The sequence below is a fragment of the Rattus norvegicus genome, chromosome 2 (assembly GCF_036323735.1).
Source record: "Rattus norvegicus strain BN/NHsdMcwi chromosome 2, GRCr8, whole genome shotgun sequence".
Taxonomy (NCBI): Eukaryota; Metazoa; Chordata; class Mammalia; order Rodentia; family Muridae; genus Rattus; species Rattus norvegicus.
Genome location: NC_086020.1, coordinates 195670878 through 195690746, shown reverse-complemented (window position 1 = coordinate 195690746; position 19869 = coordinate 195670878). Strand labels below are relative to the sequence as shown.

The 19869-nt window shown below is 47.7% G+C and overlaps 1 protein-coding gene and 1 long non-coding RNA gene across 4 annotated transcripts in view; one reads left to right on the top strand and one right to left on the bottom strand.

Annotated features, from left to right (window-relative positions):
• The window catches only part of Kcnd3 (potassium voltage-gated channel subfamily D member 3), a 217375-nt gene that overhangs the window by 152944 nt on the left and 44562 nt on the right, over nucleotides 1-19869 (bottom strand). The window lies entirely within an intron of this gene.
• On the top strand, nucleotides 5419-12588 carry LOC134485946 (uncharacterized). Its single transcript, XR_010064381.1, has 2 exons — nucleotides 5419-5784; nucleotides 9132-12588. It is a non-coding gene; the product is annotated as an uncharacterized LOC134485946 (long non-coding RNA).

Below are 19869 nucleotides of genomic sequence, written 5' to 3'. Positions count from 1 at the left end.
GGAGGCACCCAAGAATTAATGGGGGTGACCTTAGCTGTGACTAACTATATTGGAGATATGGAACCAGAAAAGGCCACCTCCTGTAGCCAGATAGGAACCCCAGTGAAGTGATAGGGATACCAATCTACTTACAAAGCTTTCAACTCAAAATTTATACTTTCTACAAGTAATGCAGGCATAGGAGAGGGAACATACACTGAGGCAATGGCCAACCAATAACCAACTCAACTGGAGACCAATCCCATGGGCAAGCACCAATCCCTGAGACTATCAATGATGCTCTGTTATGCTCGCAGACAGGAGTGTGCTGTCCTCTGAGAGGCTCCATCCAGCAGCTGACTCAGACAGATATAGACACTCACAGCAAACACTGGATGGAACTTGGGGACTCTTAAGGAAGAACAGGAGGAAGGACTGAGGGCCCTGAAGGGGATAGTAATTCCACAGGAAGATCAACAGAGTCTGGACCCTTGGGGCTCTCAGAGTCTGAACCACCAACCAAAAACCATCTACGGGCTGGACCTAGGCCTCCCCACTCATATGTAGCAGATGTGCAGCTTGACCTTCGTGTGGGTCCTGAACAACTGGAATAGGGGCTATCCCCAAAGCTGTTGCCAGTGCACGGGATACGTTCTACTAGCTGGGCTGCCTTGTCTGGCCTCAGTAGGGGAGGAAGTGCCTAGTCTCACACAGACTTGAAGTGCAGGATGGGAGGAAATCCAAGGGGTTGTCCACCCACTCAGAGGAGAAGGGGAGGAGCATGGGGGAAGAGTTGTGGGAGTGGATGACTTGGGGAGGGGGGCAGTGAACAGGCTATAAAGTGAATAAGTTAAAAAAAAGAAATTACATTAAATTTTAAAAAGAGGGGAGGGGAGCCAGGGTTTTTCATTCCCTCTATGTGCCTACTTCTAGAGGAGTCACTATGCTTCAAGTTTCTCTGGGAAATGCAGGCCCAGAGAGAAAGGGAGGGTCCTATAATGCAGTCTGATTCTTAGTGGCTTCCTTTCGACAGTGGCTTCCTGTTATACTTACCATCTCTGATTTATCCCTGTTATTTCCAAGATCCAGTCACCAACTCTCTGGATTAAGTTTTCTCTGTTTCAGAATGAACAAGGTGGTGTATAGTTGTAATCTCAGTCCTTGGGAGGCAGGGGCATGAGAATCACTATGAGTTCAAGGCCAACCTGGGATACAGTCTGAGACCTTTTTCTCAAAAAGCTAACCAAACAAACAACAACAAACCCCAAATAGTCAGAACAGCCTCTGTTTTCTAGGTTAGAACCTGGACGAGACGAGAATGCTGTGCAGACCCATAGAGACATAGCTGGAATTCAAGTTCAGGACACCAGATATACTGCTTTCATTTTCTGCATCTTAAGTCAGAAATTATCTAGGTCCCAACTGATTGCTTTACTCAGGCCCCAAAATGGGGAGTGCTTTGTCCAAGGTTGCTATCTAATTCATGGCAGAGTAACTAGCTCAATGGGCAGCCCCCACCTCCCAGCCTTCCCAGTGTTTTTTTCCCCTCTCTGATACATCAGCCCCCTGCTTCCCATGGCCTTTGATAAGTCCCTGCTTTGAAAAGCTAACTTTCCCTCCTTGCCTTGGAGCTAAAAGGTATCCTAGCCTCATCCTCCTCAAAACCATTGGGAGATGGCAGGCCAACCTAAGGCACTGAGCTCCTGCCAGCATCCCTAAATGTCTAAACCTATGGTATCAGGGTGTGGTGGAGAGGGTGACGTCAGGAAAGTGCCCATGCAATAGATGTGTGGACAGCACTAGGAAAAAACCCTCAGCTCCTGCCTCCACCATGAGGTTCTCAAGGCAGCTGGAAGACTCATTCTGAGGCTTTCCTGTCTCCAACTATTTGATGCCGTAAAGCCAAGAAATGCTCACAGGCAGCTCTGATTTGTCCAAGATGAGCAGGAAAGAAGTGCCTTCATTGTGAACTACAGCCCCCTTTAGCATCTTTAATTCATAAGCAGAGTGGGGTGATCAGGGAGACAGCAGCAGGAAGAAAGGCAGGGCAGGAGGCATGAAGATGAGTTGCCCAGAGTTAGAGTAAATTGATATTCCAGCCAGGTCTAGCACAGCTAAGCAGATTCAGTTTGTTCATGAGGAAAGGACACACACAGTTGTCAGGAATGGAAGGACTCTACCTACCCACCAGACCACTGTGCACTGACAGCACTGTTGAGGATCCACAAGTTGTTACTTCTGTATATCCATTCCTGCATCCATCTATCCATGAATCCATTCATGCATACACACATACATACATTCATACATACATACATACATATATACATACATAATCCCTGAATCCATTTCTGCATCTCTATGTACATACATCCACCAACCCATCCATCCATCCATCCCTGCATTCATTCCTGCATGCATACATGCATATATATATATACACATTCCTGCATCCATCTCACCATTCACCCACCCACCCACCCATCCATCCGTTCCTGCATCCCTACATCTACCACCCATCCATCCATTCCTGCATCCATCCATCCATCCATCCATCCATCCATCCATCCATCTCCACATCTATCCACCCATACTTGCATTCATCCAACAACTGCTCACAATTAACCGTGAGTTTTTCTGTTCAGAAAATTTAGGTTTAAATCTACCCTCTGCTCCAGAGTCAGTTATAAGACTTTGGTAAAGATATTTAACCTTGTGCTTAATGTCCTTCCTTTACATGTGAAAATAACACTCAACTAACATCATTAAAAGAGTTAAATTAATACATGCAGGGGCTCAGAGCAGTAATTTGATTACAGGAAGCATGCTGAGACATGGATAGCTGCACTGGTTCTGAAGACAGATCTGAATTGGAGTTTTGTGTCTAGAAGCTGTAGTTGAATGGCTTTAGACAAGTTGCTTGATCTTTCTGCACCATGACTCTTCATCTTCAGAAGAGTCCCTGCTTCGTATGGTAGTTGTGGGAATCAACGAGATAGTAATATAAACTAAACGTCCAGTGGAATCCTCTACTGGTCCAACAGCCCAGCCCTTAAGGCTAATGTTTGTGAATGGCCCAGGCTTATATACTTAGGACTGATGACCACTGCAGGCTTCAGATGAGCTCTGGTACTCTAAGTATGAGACTCCTCCATGTCTGGCTCTGTCCTTAGCTATGTGACCACATGCAAATGTCTAAACTTACAAAGCAGGTTTCCCATTAGCAAAACTAAGGTGCTGAAACTTATAATCCCTAAGGGTTTCTTTTAGCTCAATCATCCCAAGAGCCATGTGACATTGTCCCAGCCCATCTCTACAGTCTCACTTTGTTTTGAGATCAGCATGCAGAAAGGAGTGGGAACAGCTCACAGGGCAGGCCAGCCTATAACCTGGGTGAATGCCAGTGATACTCTGGCAGAAGGCTTTCCTAGCCCCTCATCACTACCTGTACACAGAGCTCATGCTGGAAGTCCATGACCAAGTACAAGCGGCCACATTCTTCATTCTGTGCCCCACCTCACTCGTGGTAAGAACTTCTGCTTGTCTGGCTTGTTTTGGGCAGTGTCCTTCAGGAGTTCCAGGACTTAGGAGCTTGCTATGCCTATGCCTACCCTAGAGTTCAGACAGGAATCCCACCCATATGACTGGAGGTGAATATGTGATCTTCTTACTTCCATTGCCCGAGTTCTAGTCCCCACTGTTCTACTATCCAAGGCAGCATCTGGGTGATTTACTTCTATGCCATCAGCGAGGGAGGCCACACATGTGTTTGCATATCAGAGCCATCCAGGCCTATGACCTTATTCTACATACCTCAATATCAAAGGTTCTTGGGCCCCTATCCTGTAGCAAGTAATCCACCCTACCTGACCCAGCCTCCTGAAGGCACAGGCATTGCTTTGAGTGAGGCCATAGGAAGTCTGACACTGTCAGAGGACAATGAAGCCCAAGCAGAATTTCTGCCCAAGCAGAGGCAGTGACAAAGCTTCATCAGATTGACCAAAAGCATTTCTTTTATTGCGCTTCAGCTCCTGGAGTTTTCTTTCATGGTTGTTAACATGTGCAGAGGGGGCTAAGCCACAGCCTGGAAATTGGGGTCTTGGAGTTACCCAAGGGAAAGGAAGGGCAGAACCACCTTGGTAGAATGGCTAAGGGTCCTTGTGCTTAGGAAACAACCTTCTAACAGGGACTTTGTCAGGCTTCAGGACCAGGACAAAAGTGGCCTTAGATGGCCTTGGTCTTGGAGGAGCTGAGATCTGACTGCGGCCACTATGGGCTATTTCAGGGCACAGTATTCCTAAGAAATCACAGTCTGACCTGTCCTCCATGTCCAAGCTCCCTTGCACTTGATCCTTTAATTTCCCTGGAGGGAACATGTTCTGCCTCTCACTCTGACCCTGAGAGGGACAAGAGCGTCCTGACAGCCTTGTCCTCCTTGCATGCATCTCCACTCTGCCAGGGAGCACCTCTGAGAGAAGTGTCCATGGAGCCAAGCCACGTGAAGGCAATCTTATCTGTAGTCCGTGGGCCACCCAGCAAGACCTCGAACCAGATTCAGAGGTCAGGTGATGCTTCACTTTCTCCTCAAATGCCCACTTGACCTCTGTACTCAAATGAATTACAGGGATCCAGGTGGGACAAGGATGGGTCAAACCAGCCTCAGTTTGCATAGCCGTCCATGCTTTTGCTGTTACAGCCACAGCCCCTAGTGTGGGCACTCACAGTTGACAGTTTCTGTGAGACATGCTGATCAAGATTCATAACAAGCAAGGGTTCTGCCTAGGGTCCCAGACTAACCAGATCCTCTGGGGAATGAGGTCACCTTTGACCTAAGCAGCTGAGTCATGGTTCTGGCCGTTGAAAAAAAGGCAGGAGTGCCCATCCATCAGGCCCTTACAGAAGCAGGCCAGAACACAGGGATTCTGGCCAAACCACATTTCCCTGGCCTACGTTGTCCCCAGTCCTCCTCTGACTGGCCAGCAGCAGAATACCTAGGGAGAAAAATAAGAGCTATGAAGCCAGTTCTTGACAACAATGACTGACTTGCAGCTCACACTACATCTGACACTCTGCTGTGAGCTACACACTTTAGTTCATTCAATTCTTATGGCATTTTTCCTATTGTATTCTGGGCAGTACAAAGTGATGGGACTGGTTCAATGTGACCCAGCAGTAGACTCTAGGTCAGACTCTAAGCCTTAGGAATAGGTGTATAGAGTCTAGGTTCTTCCTAGCACATTACACTCCCTGAAACTTCATTTAATGTCAGGCAGGTAAAAGTTTGAGTGACTACTGGAAAGATTCTGGGGTCAGAAGCCAGCAGACACTGACTCTAACTATATGACCTTCAAGGCCTTCCTGGGGCCTCAGGTAATGGGATTAACATCCTATAAGTGAGATTAAAAACATCTGTCTAAAGAGGAAAACTGGAGGCTGGCTCAGGTCTGTACTCCTTGAACTCTGGAGGACTGCAACAACTTCGAGGCTAGCCTGGGCTACATCATAAACTTCAGGAAAGCCTGGGCTACAGGAATGCGTGAATGAGACCCTGATTCTACAAAAACCAAAACCAAACAAAAAGTGATGAAGAGGTTAAAATATGCAAATATCTAAGTGGTCTAACTTCTTGATTACTCTGGGTATACACCCAGTAATGGTATGGCTGGAACATATGGTCCTATTTTTAATTTCTTGATGAACATTCATAGTAATTCCTGTAGTGGCCACACTAACATTTCCACCATCTCTCTATTTACAGTAGCAACATCACAGAACCAACCTAGATGCTGTCCAACAAATGAACAGGTAAAGAAAATGTGTTATATATTCCCAATATTCGTCTATAAAGATAAAATAATGTCATGTACATAAAAATGGGTGATACTAAAGACCACCATGCAAAGGGAAATAAAACAGCCTCAGAAAGATAAATACTGTGTTTTTTCTCATATACAGAATCTAGATTTTGATAAATGCGTAAATTTGTCTGTATATGTGTATGTGTGTGTATGTGCATGTGTGTATGTACTTGTGTGCATATATGTGTGTGTGTTTGGTGGAAATAGAAGGACAACCACAACAGGGGTGGAAGAAGTCAGAAGGAGGGAACGGAAGAGGATGGTGGTGGAGGACAGGCAGAATCTGGATGTAAGGATGTAGATGTGTGCCAGAAGCAGAAGGAACTGTTCGGGCAGGAGGAGGAGCCAGCGAGAGACACAGAGATGGGAGGGGGTAGACTAGAGTATCTGCAGAGAACAATGATGTCCATGAATGAAATGTCACAATGAAACCATTGTAGTTTACACTGAAGACTAATTTAAGAGAAGTAAAAACAGTAATATTCTTACTCCAGCATTAGTGACTATCGTGTGTAGTAAGGGCTTTTCTGATGTTCTTGCCTAGTTAGGTGGCCTGACCAGTCATTTCACTCCTGTCTTGCCACCCCAGAAACAATAGTAACATCTAGGGTCTAAGCATCCTCTGAGCGCACCCAGTGGGCAGTGGGGAGACGCAGATTCTCCCGGCCCCCACTTTAGAACGCCATCCGAGAAGCGCCTTAAGTCCCCGCACATCTGCATAGATGTGCAGTCTGTGATGTACCCTTGCAGCCCTACCCGGCCCTAGGAACGCATCACTTCTTTTCCCACTTATTTTTCCTCTCCACACTACTCACCAGCAACTGGCAGGATATGTCTTTATTAACCATCTCCCCCAACTGTGCCACAAATTCCAAGAAGGCAGGAGCTGGCTTGTGTTGGTCACTGCTAAGTCCCCAGCTCCTAGAACAGAGCCTAAGATAGGAGGTGCAAAGTAAACACAGGCCTGGGAGAGAGGGAAGGAATGTGAAGCAGACTGCCTCCCCTCTCTACCACGGGCTCCCACAGTGCTCTCAGCCTCTCTCCGCATCTCCTGGCTCCCTCACTGTGTGGCTTTGGGAAAATACGATTAGGTTTCCAAAGGTACCAGAAGTCTATAGAAGAGGGCACATGAAGGGCTAATAAGAGGCTTATTTAGCACTGACTGAGTGCCTGGCCCCGGGCTGAGCATTTTATGCACATCAACCATATTAGCTCTTTTAGTCCCCATCCAAACCTGGTAATTTCTAGTTCACAGGGCAGAAAGCTGAGGCAAGAATAACTAATCAGCTGGGAGCTCCAGACCAGGAACTTGGCTCCAGAGCCTGATCTGCTATACTCTTTGATCTCTTGTGGTACCCCCACATTCTCTTCTCCCTCATTCTCCCTTCTCCCCAAAGGCCATTCCACCCATTCCGTATAGGCACCCAGCATGGATGTGCAGAGAGCTACAACACACCAGGCAGTTAGCCATCAGCTATCCTCAGAGGGGAGAGTCTCTTCCCACCTTCTCACATGGGTGCTTTTGTGGACAGTTGATCATGTTCCTCCACACATCACAGCCCAGTATTTGAGGAATATCTAAGTAGCTTCTGGACTGGGTATCAGAACCTGGGGTAAGCTCCCGCCCTGATGCCACTTGGAAAATGGACCTACCCTTCCTCAGGCAATAGAGAAGGGGCATCCAAGATGTTATGCTAGGCTTCCCTCCCCCTACCCTATCTATCTTCTCTCTCAGTCCTAGTATCCCCTTCCTCTCTCCACTGATCTCAAAATGTCTTCTTTTCCTAATTATTATATATACTAATTATTTTCGTTTACATGTCTAGCTTACCATTTATATCTAATTATTGTGTGTCTCTGAAACAATTATGCATACCATTAAAGCTGTATCAGGGTAGCTCTGGTGAATTTTATTTAACTTCTGTACCAGATGATTTGTATGTGATTCATCGCCACGCTCTGTGGCACAACAGCTCCCTCAGCTGAGCTGGCGACACTGGGGTGGGTCGGACTGCTCCCATCCTGTGATGGTTCATCAGCACAGTAACAAGAGTGACAATGGCAGAAGAAGCAGCAACAGTAATCCCTATGTAGACTGAGCTCGTATACTGTGCGGCGTTAAACATTTATGCACGCTGTGATCTGAGAGCTTCGTGGCCATGCTGTCATTAAAGATGAAACAAACACATAGGTGCAGGGGTTAATGAATCACACTGGGTCACTCAGCTGAGCTCCATCCAGTTTAGGGTTCAAATCTAAAGGCTTGGCCACCCAATGGAAGCAGGTTTCTGGGTGACTGTCTCATGGAGAGTATAAGGTGAATCCCGGTGTGGGGAGCAGGAACCTGGGAGGCTATCTTGTCCACTCTTCTCACTCTCCAGAAGGGAAAAGTGAGGTTTCAGTGGGGACACAGCTTGCCTCAGCCTTGCGAGTCAGACAGGGACAGTCCTATAGGAAACCTCATCTCCCAGAATGCTCAGAGAAGCCTGTGCCTCAAGGCAGCACCCATGAATTCCTGCTCGGCCCTGAAGTTGAGATAGGCAATCCACACCCTGGACTGGATCTTCAGCCTGGTCAGTATCAGCAGTTTGCTCTGCTCTACTTCTTGTCGCTGACCTGCTTCCAAAGAAAGCATCCTTTTGGATGATTCCTGGTTCTGGTCTCTTCCTGGGCTGTCCTTTCTTCCCTAAACATGCATTTACCTTTGTTCCTTCTGTTATCATCCCTCAAAGGCAGTAATCATTTAGGAAGCACTTAGAATGGTTCGATCATCACACAAAATGCCCTGTCTTGCTTTTTCCCACTTACTCCTCACGGTACGATCATCACCTTTCTGTTCCCCAGGCATGGACTAAAGGCTCAGAGTGGGGATAAGATATCCAAGAGAGTGTGCCTGGTCCCAGAGCCTGCTTCCTCAGGCCATCGTTCAGTGCGATCTCTCTGATATCATCTATTGGCCAGGATGGACTTTTCTGTGCTAAGTAGCCAAAATAAAATTCTCAAGAATGTTAAGCCCAAGGATCAAAACGTCTCCAGAGTAGGCATGCTGCCTCTTTTAGATCTCTGGACATTGTCAACACTGGTCACTGTAGGGACAGAGAGAGGATGGAAAGATTTTCAGGCTCTCTGCCTCTGGTTCCAGCTCTCAGTACCAGGAAACGCAAGTGGCCTCCATTGCTTGCCTGTCATTAGACTTAGCAACAAGGAAGGGCCGGGGGCAGACAAGGGCATTTAGGTTTGAGTTGGGATTCATCCTAGATCTAACTTAATACTCCTTGCCTCCCTGTCTTCTAGATATTGAGCTTGACCCAACAAGGGGTCCTTCTGTGAAGATAGCTCTCCACAGATCTGCATGCAAGCACAGGATTGGGTTCAACTCCAGAAGCCTTCAGCTGGTTCTCAGTTGCGACCTGACTTCCAGTATGTGAACTATGATGGCTGAGGCTGTTGGATCGACAGGATCTAGAATCACCTAGAAAACAAACCTCAGGGCAAGCCTATGACAGAGCTTCTAGGGGGGGTTAACTGAAGTGGGAAAACTCACCCTAAATGTGGGAGGACTGAGCTGAGGTCTTGGACTGAATAAAAAGGAGACAGCAGAACACCAGCATTCATCTCTGTTTCCTTACTGCGGACTAAGCCACCTCGAGCTCCTATATTGCCTTGCCCTCTCTACCACGATGTGCTGTATCCTCAAACAGCTTACGTGAATTCATCATTCCCGAGGTTGCCTTTGCTGGGTATGGTGCTGCAGTGGCAGGGAAAGTCATGAACACAGACCATCATTTTATTGTGCACTTTTGGAAACCCCTCTCTAAATGAACACGCCCTCTTTCGACTACAGTCACCAAGACCTGAGTTAAGAATATGACTGACTGACAACCCCATTCTCCTGTGTCACTGACCCCCTCAGAGGTAAAAGGGTGGTCTCTTAACTTCTCTGTAAACAGAGAGGGAGAGCTCTGATGTGAACACACTCCAAGATGAAACTTGAATGAATGAGTTCATAGTTTGAGACAGAGCTTCATTCTATCCAGACAGGGCTAAACTCACTGTGTAGCCCAGGTTGGCTATTGTCTTCCTACATCAGCCTCCTGAGAGCTGGGATTACGGTGAGGACCACCAATCCCAGCTCTTTCCTTCTTACTCTTCACCTCCCATCCATATAGCAAGCAGTCTCTAGTTCTTACTATATTGTTTTAGGCCCCAAAGGCACAGATATGGGCTGATAGCCCATGGGAAGGATGGGACAAATCACCCTGCTGTCATAGCATTGTAGCAAAGCTGAGGCAACTCACAGAGCCAGCATATGGTGGCCTCTGAGGCCCCATGGGACCAGCCCTGCCTTCCTTACCTCCCAGACAGGAAGGTCTTAGCCTGCACCTGCTTGTATGGCTGTTCTCTCTATCTGGAAGGTTCTTCTTCCTCAGTAAATGAGTTGTTCAGCCATTCTCTTCCATGAGCTCACTGCTCACCTCGGGCAATGGCTTACTCTTCTGTTGTAAGACAACTCCTCCTGCTCACCCTCACCCTACTGCCTACCCTCCCCCGCCTACCCTCCCTCCTGCCAATAGTACTTCAGTCTTTTTTACGGTAATGGCTAATCATCCTTGCCAGTCTGATAGACTGAGAATCGCCTATCAGATTAACGAAGCAGACCTCTGGGTATGTCTGGGAGGACGTTTCTAGATCATGAAGGCACCAATCAAGTCAATGGCTTAATCCATGGATAGATTAAAGATGTGAATAGACTACTGGCAAGTAGTAGATCTGTGAAACGTGGGCCCTGGTTGGAAGAAGTAGGTCAGCAGGCCCTGTCTTCCATATATCACTCTTGTCCTGGTTCTCTTTCTGTCTGCCACAGGTACAGAAGCCCCAGCCCCCACCGCATACTCCCATCGCCATGTGCGTGGGGACCTTGGACAGAACTCTTACTATGAGCCGAAATAAATCATTCCTCTCTGATGTTGTTCTTCTTTGCTTCTTATCATAGGGACACAAAAAGAACTGCACATTACTTAATCCTACTGCCCCCTGACATTTTTCTTGCCTAGTTATCTCTGGAGCGTCAACCTTTACTACTGTGTGGGTTCTATGAAGGTGGGGGTCTCATTATACTGTGCTCTTTACTCTATTATCCAATGGTAGACTACCTGCCATGTAGGGGATCAATGAATGCCTGTTATGTGGGGGGCAGGGAATAGAGGGCGTGGCCATTGCACGTTAGAAGGAGACAGACCCTCAAACCAGGCTCATCTCTTCCCTGTGAAGCCCAGACTCTTGAAGCCTCAACTGGATGGATATCCTCCACTCACAAATATGTCTACAAGAACCCCCTCACAGGACTTCCTCTCCTGGTTGGAAGAGCACAGAGCACAGCCCAGCCTGGCTCTTCTTCCTAATAGAAAGCACTGTTAGGAACTTTGGCCAAAGCACAGGACTGGGCTGCAGCGACCCAGGAACCCTCATCCCCTCCTGATTGCATCCACATAAGGCTAAGATGAGTTTTCGCCTGCCTGAAACAACCAATGTGCAGTCAGGGACCAGCCTGGAAGGAAAGGCTGCTGTGGGGCTTGGATTCCCAGAAGAGCAGCTCACAGGTGACCCTGGCACAGCTTTGCCTGAACCTCACCTTACTGCCTACACAGCCCTTCCTTGGGGTGGTATTACTGAACAGTGGCACAATCCTGGAGGAATTCTGGAGGAAAAGGCCACCTAGCCTGGGACCGGGGAGGACATCTGTGCTCCTCTGATGTAACTGTTTGAAGGGAATGGGGAGCAAGCCTGTGATGGCATCAGGGTTAATAGAGCCTCCTGCAAACTTGGAATCCAAATGGCTCTGGCAGCTGCATCGCAATCTAAACAGGCTTTCCTGTGGATTTTTCTGATTAATGCAAATTTGTTTTGCTTTGCAAATTGAAAATCAGTTGCAAGCACCTGGTGTAATAATTCCAGTAGGATGCTGAGCTCCCCGAAGGGAAACCGTGTATCCTCACAGCCCCCAGTGCCCAGACTTGCCCATCCTGTCCCACCTTTGGTTCTTGGGTGAGCAGGCTCTGTTCTTAACCACACAGAAAACAGCTCAAGGCATCCTACCACAAACTGAGTACACCTCGGTTCCCACTGTGACTCATGCTGTCTTTTTTCCTCCTGATGCAAGGTGACAGATACAACCAGGGAAGTTTTCCAAACCCTTCCTCAGAAGCCCACCCTGTGCCTCCTGCAGGGATGTCATTATTGTTAGTGGCTCCAGCATGGCACTGTTTTATCTTTCAGAAAGGCAACTACCAGAGTTCAGGAGATGAAGTCCCAGGTCCCTTTTCTCTGTGCCTGTCCCAACAGCCACACATCAACATGCAAAGCTTCCTCCCAAGATTAAAAACAGAGACCTACTTGGAGGGGGGGGGGGCTCACAAGGAAAGCTAGTGACAGGAGAGACCTTGTAAGAAGAGTCCTTTAACTGCTTCTCCTGTTCTGCCCAGCCTTGACCTAGGTACCTGTCAAAGCAGAACTAGGGAGTTACGTGCTGAGGGCCGGGAACACATCAGCAGCCTGTCCCCTCCTCCACCGGATGGCTACAGTGTATTGTTCATTCAGTTCTGAGGGAAGATGGTTATGAACGGCCGGCTGCTCGCTCCCCCCTCCTCTGCCACGCAATTTAAAGGCAAGAGACCGAGAAACACATTGGAAATCCAAATTAAAATATACTCCCGCAGCAATCACGCACCCAATTAAAGTCACCCGGAGCCTATTGTCCTTCTGCTAAATTTAGAAAATGCTCAGGTGTGTCTGATCCTACACCGAACAGATATTTTTAATACAGATTTAATCATATTTTGGGTTCTGAGAAGAAGCTAATTAGGTAGGCAGATTTAGAAAGGCTGTCGGACTGCGGACAAAGCGGGTGATTTAATGCAATTCACTGATGGGCCTCTTTGTTTAAAGCAGTGAGCTGTGTTAGGCCCAGGCTTTGTACTTGTAGCCAAGTAACCTGAAAACAGAGGGGACAATGACCAGGAAGCCTCCTGAGTGTGTGAGCAGTTGGTGAATCTGGGCTGCAGGGTACCCCAAAGAACGGTCTGAACTGCTCTGCTTCCCGATTTGCCGCTCGCTCTCGATGCTTCAGAGGCAAAGGGGCTCTCACCTGGCAGGGCCCCACACTGGCTGAGGCATGTTTACTCACTGGGGCTAGAAAGACACTGTCTCAAGCCAATGAACCAAGAACCAGCCCCTGCTTAGGCCTGGGCAGGGGCTTCCGTCAGACTACGCTCCACTCCTGGCTCCCTTTCAGTAAACTATAGCTAGACCTGCATCGCAGACAGTAGGGCAGGCTTCCCTCTGAGGTGACTTGTATAACTTTCTTTTTTGAGACAAAGTCTCACGTAACCCAGGCTTCCTTCGAACTAGCTATGTAGCTGAGGATAACCTCGAACTCTCAATCTTCCTGCCTCCACCTCCCAAGGGCTGCAATTACAGGCCTGGTTATCATGACTTAAAAGCAGTTCTGAGCCCTGAGTTTCTCCTCCAGTGACACAGGAATTCTAATCCCTCCCTTGATATAAAGATAAGGAAGACACTTTAGACCTGCTGATGGAGGGCACCGCTGGACACTCATCCAGGCAGCTGTGAGTAGAAGGGTCAGTTCTGTTACTACAAGTCCCAGTTCTCTTTTTGTTTTTGTTTGTTGTTTGTTCGTTGATACAAGGTTTCACCTTGCAGCTCTGGCTACCCTGAAGATGATTATGTTTGCCAGGCTGGCCTTGAACTCACACACATCCACCTGCCTCTGCCTCCCAATTTCTGGGATTAAAGGCATGCGCCACCACCAGCCTTCCTTGCCCATGTGAGGAAGGGGACAGAGCCATGCACATTGCCTCCTGAGCATACTAAAGTTAAGCACAAATCTGAACAAAGTACTTTTGCAGATAAGAGAGAGGAACATACACAAGAACAAGCTGTGCTCTTGTGTGTGGAAAGAATCCAGAAAGGGTAAACTGGCAACCTAAGATCCTGCTAATCTCTGAGAGGTAGGTGAGAAGAAATGTTCACACAGAAACGATAGCCCCTATCTCTCTAGTGTAGCACCTGAAAGAAAGGCTTCTGAAGTGGCTTCAGATCCTAGTAACCCTGCATAGGACTCTTTCCTCCTTGTCAAACAGAGAACGGCAGTAGCCACTTCCCACAGTTCTTTTTTTTTTTTTTTTTTTTTTTTTTTTTTTTGGATCTGGGGACCGAACCCAGGGCCTTGCTTTTTTTTTTTTTTTTTTGGTTCTTTTTTTTCCGGAGCTGGGGACCGAACCCAGGGCCTTGCGCTTCCTAGGTAGGCGCTCTACCACTGAGCTAAATCCCCAGCCCCCCAGGGCCTTGCTTTTGCTAGGCAAGCGCTCTACCACTGAGCTAAATCCCCAACCCCACTTCCCACAGTTCTTGTGATACGTTTATAAGTTAATGCAAAACTAGAGCCTGGGCAGTGCTTGACATGCAGGCTAAGTGCTTGTTGGGGGTATTGTTAACTTAGAGCTCAATGGTTAGGGCCAGGGGCGTCCCATGGGACGACCCTTCCACAGGACTGGGATTCCTCAGTGTCATCCTCATCCTTGTGGCAGAAACCCTGTGTTCCAAACAACCTTGTTTAGGAATTATGGGGGGGTTCATATGGCCATTGTTCCAGAAGACTGCACACTTAGTTTTAAACCTTACACATGCATTAGCTTGCAGCTCCATAGGTTAAGAGGTCTGCAACAGGTTCTACTAGGCTAAAATCTTTGTGATTCCCACAGTCTGTCTTTCAACCCAGCAGAGTGGGATGAGCCCTCGTTTGGTGACATTGCTCTGACTTCTTGGCTCGACTGTCCCCTCTTCCACTTTTAAGGACTCTGGGAGGCAGGAGGCTTGGATAACTCAGGCTACTCCGCCCTTCCTACAGTGAGCTGCTAAGCAGCCTCAGGACCACTGCTAGCCTAAGCCTTCTTGGCCATGGAGGGCATATTTACAAAGACCCTGGGGATTCATATCTGGACATCACTGAGGGGGCACCTTACTGCCACACATAAAATCCAGCCCCTGGCCTGCTCCTCCTCTTTCCTCTGGACTGAGAGGTTTTCTTTATTTGCCCTTACTCCAGCTCTGGCAGCCAACCTTCTGCTTTTTGTCTCCATTAGCCTGAATTCTTTAGGGATCTCGTCTGAGTAGGCCCAGGGCTGCCTTAGTGTGATTTTGCCTTTCCCTGGAAGAAAATATGCAGATTTCTTAAGTCCTCAAAGCTCATACATGGAAATCTATTTTATAACAGCCCGGCTCCCTGACCCTGCAGAAGGTCTCCAACAAGCAGGGGACTTTTGCATGACAGCTTACCAACAGGTAGCCTGCAGATTTCAAAGAACAGAGAGATGACAGGGTATAGAGTTCCCATGCAGGGGTCAGATTCAAGACTTTGACACATGGCAGCACTTGTCTCAGTGAGAGACAATCTCCACAAGGCTAAGATGCCTACCATACAGGGTTTGCCTGAGGTTAAAGAGAGGGATACATTAATGGAGCCACTGTGTCTCTGCGCGTGCTTGACTAAGGTCAGATGATACTCCAGTACCATCAGCTGTGCATCCGAGGCCTCCACAGGTCATGGGATCACAGCATAGAGATTTTATACTTCACCCAGAGCAGTCATCAGTTTCAAATGGGATCGCTCTGGCCTGAACCTGTCTGTACATTACTGGCAAGAGAGACCCAGGCTATCTCCAAGGGAAGTGTCACATCCAAGAGACAAAGACAGGTCTGCTGTCTACTTCAGGAGCCACTGTGGACGGAAGATCAGCCCAGCTGCCACTGCACACCTAGAAGCCATGCTCCCCTGGGCTGCTATCCACCCGGAGACCAAGGAGGAGGCAGAAAGAACCGTAACTTCTCATACACTGTTCTCAGGCCCCTGGAAATTCCTTCCTTCCTTCTCTCGCCCTCCTTTTGTCTTTTCTATTTCCTTCCAAAGAAGGTACGGAAGAGTTCAGCTATAACTATTTAGTTTGGTTCTGTACTGGGACTGTGAAACCTCTGCCTTCATCTTTCCTATCTGTAGATAGACAAGGCTAATGGACACCTCCCCCCAACAAAGAAACAAGAACGAAGCCAGTGGGACTGCAGACAATACTTCACACTGCATGCACTCAAGCACGACTCCCTCATCTTCCCTTCTACTCCCAGGGGCTCTCCTCTGTTTAAGGACGTGAGACCTAACATGCACTTGTGTAGGCTGCTGCACCGAGAGAGGGAGCAGCCTGAAGATTTGATGAGTCCTGACTGTACACTAAACACTGTGGTTATCTCATCCATCACCTTGACCATCCATAGGCCCATTCCTACATCACAGCTTAGGAAACTAAGTCCCAGAAACACAGCTCATCTGGTGGCTCCACGCAGAAAGAGAATGAGTAGAAAAATTGCCACTAAGGAGTCACGAGAACCTTAGCATTACTCTTCCCTCTGCGTGACAAGAGGCAGCTGCCCTGACCACCCAGGGATAAGGAGTCCGGCCCTAAAACACAGCAAAATCTCATTTATCTCTGTCGTTATAACCATGTAGATCTCCCAAATTCCTTTCTGTTTTTCTCTGATGTTTATGATGCGTTTTATGATTTTTAGAGGCAGATTTACCCTCCTGATTATATATCTCTGAAGGCAGCTATTAAGATGAACTTTTATTTTCTGGGCCTTCATGCCCCTGGGTGTATGGGAAGCTGGCTGGAACTTAGCAGGGTATGAAACACTGTCCCAGGGCGGTGGAGAATTGGAGGTCTCAGAAATAAAGAGCTGAGTGGGGAGTGGAGAGGAGACCATGCTTGTTAAGAAGTCAAGAATACCTTGGGCTTGTGTTGTGTGCATGGTGAGGCACAGGGTTGGGGAGGAGCTATGTCTTCCTGGTGTGGCCCAGACCAAGGCAGAGGACAACAGCATGAGGACCTATTATCTGTCCCCATACATGCTCCACATCTCTGGGCGGCTCTGATATCCCCTGATGCCCTAAGCTCTAGTGGACTCCATTCTCTGCAGATGGATAATGTCTTTATCCTGGTGAGAACCACAACTACAGCAATCTTCCTCAGTATCCTCTAGGGCCATAGGAGGCTGTTTTATCTATCCAGGTCAACTGGTTGATGTCTGTTCCTTCTTCTTGATCCTTAAAGGAGGCATGTAGGTATTACTGGAGGTGGCCAGACTGACAGCCAAACCCATCCATCTACACATAAGCATGGAGCACATAAGGAAATTCAAGCCCTACACTTTTAAGTAGATTCTCAAATTAGCAAGAAAGACTTTTCATAGACATGCCATCCACACAGCCCAGGACGTTGGGGCCTTTAAAAATATTCAACACTTTGCAGCAAGGTCCTTCTGATAATTCATCAGTCAAAAGCTTTTAAACTGGCCCAGTCAGACCCACCTCATCCTCTCCAGTGTGACTGCAGACAGCTTTCTGAGTCGACTCTAAAGCCGGCGTTCTTGGCTTTTGGGTTATTCGTGCAACCACTTGCTTCTCTTACTCCTAGATAATTAAACTGTCTGTTTTTACTCACTAACACTGAGCAATACATAAATGAAATCATTTTAATATCTTATCCTTATCTGGTTGTAATTGCTCCAGGAGAGAAAAACATGTCCTTCTCTCTTGGGAGATGCAAATTTTGGGTATTTTGGTGACACACTAAGTGACAAAAATAACGAAATATTAAGTAATTAAAATGGCAACAACAATAACGATAATTCTGATGAAGTTGGTGGCAGCCTCTACCTTTCTCGGAATAGATGTGCCAGGAGGGGTGTTCAGTCCTCAGGGGCAGGCATTTGCTTATCCAGTGCTGACAGTGGAGCTGGACTGCCTCTCTGCAGCAAATGGTGAACACGCTTTCCCTGTGGATGTGTGTGGGAGACGGGTTGGAAGTTCAGATGTGCGAGCACCCTCCTGGGTGCTCCCTACTAACCCTGTTCATAGAGTGGACACAAGTCCCTATCTGTAACAGCCTTTCAGTTAGCTACATGTTCAGGCCCCGTGTCATTATCCCAACAAATGAGCTCAAGGAAAATAAACTCTGCAAGGCTGCCTTATAAAAATAGAAAAATGCGCAGCACAGGCCTGCTCTGTGTAATTCATGCAGAAAACATGGAAACATCTCGTCCTGATAAACTGTGCTTTTTGTGGTTCCCCTGGATTTGCTTATTACACATACTCATTCTCTATCTATCATCTATCTATCTATCTATCTATCTATCTATCTATCTATCTATCTATCATCTATATATCATCTATCATGTATCTATCATGTATCTATCATCTATCTATCATCTATCATCTATCTATCTATCATCTATCATCTATTTATTGATCTATCGATCTATCTCAGAAGCACAGATTGCCCCTCCATATCTATCTATCTATCTATCTATCTATCTATCTATCTATCCATCTATCTATCTATCTATCTATCTATCTATCTATCTATCTATCTATCTATCTCATAAGCACAAATAGATCACCCCTCCAAGTCTTTCCATAGTACTGTTTTAGGTTTCAGGCTTCAGTGAAGAGATGAGAGTCCTCTTAAAAAGCAGGGTGCTCTCAGAGATCTTTCAGCCGGCTGGAGCCCGGGTATAGAAGCTGGTACAGCTCAGTCTGGTCTGGCACATTCATATATACCTAGTTTCTGAGATGACCCAGTGTGGGTATACAGAGAGCTCCCAGGCAGGAAGGAGGGTTTGGTGGAAGAAGCTGACCGGGAACATACCGGTATGACCACAAGGCTGTGTGGACTTAGAGGATAGTGTACTGTGTAGTGCTCAGGGAAGGAAGGTGAGGATGGCAATTTAGGTGGGGAAACGGCAAAGGTAAAAGTGTTGTGTACAAGAAGATGCCTTGTGTCAAGGTGCCTGGTCAGACAGGAGGAAGATGAGGCTGCCGTGAGGACGCAGGCCAGAAAAGAAAGGAGGGCCTAGCCATCTCCCCAGCACCTTGGCTTCACTGAGAGAATAAAGGGTGGCTGGCGTCAGGTCCTAAAACCCCACAATATGGCTCATTTACTCAGAGACCCTCTGCATTCTCTTCCTTGACTAAGTCAAAGGCTACTCCTGAAGCTCTCCACTCTCCTCCGCACCTTAGCAGATCCAGTTTCAGCCTGGATTCTAATGCTATCAGGAAGGCTGAGGAGCACCGACTCCTCCACCAGACACCACAGGCTTCCTGCATATTGCCACCTCCCGGGTGCCTAGCACAGCTCCCGGCACACATGAGTCACTAAGGAAATGTTGAGTGAGTGGCTGGCTAATGAGTGATTCTTGAAGCAGCTCAGGAGATGGCTGGCTGGGGCGAGACTGGAGGGGAAGACCTGTTGGAAGGTTGGTATCATTTTGCCTGAAGCATGCTAATCGGTTACATTAGGAGGCCGGGGCGAGGGGAAACATATTTAAGAAACCATCATCAAGCTGGCTGGTCTTGCATGGGGAAAGAAAGGGAAAAGTTCTTTGGATCAGCCCTGAGGGACAAGGGGGAAGGTTTCTGGGAGGAAGGGAAATGGTGTACAGGGGTTGGGGGTTGGGGGAGGACATAGAGGACATGGTGAGTAGAATCTAAGTTACCAGAGGCTCAGGACATTCCCTTCCTGGAAACATACAGCACCCCACCCCCAACTTCCTCAGGAAGGTTTGCACTCATGCCTGAAGCAGATCCGGTTCTTATGCATCCACTGGGTCATCAGGGGTCAGCAGACTCCTTGGGGAAAGAGCAAAAGAGGCCTGGCCTGAAGAAATTGGCTTTGTGAGCATGCAAGGAAGCCTGCTACATAAGTGGAATCCTCCGTGCCATGGGCGGGTCTTACATACTTAGTTAGAGGAAGCAGATGGCAGGCTGGCTAGAGGTGGTGCCCTCTCACTACCTCCCAGCCTGCTCTGCTCTGCTGAGTCCATCCCTGAAGTGCCGCTCAGATCAGACTGCTCTCCTGCTCAGCAAACCTCAGTGGCTCCTTGCTGTCTTTGCAACTGAGCTGAAGTC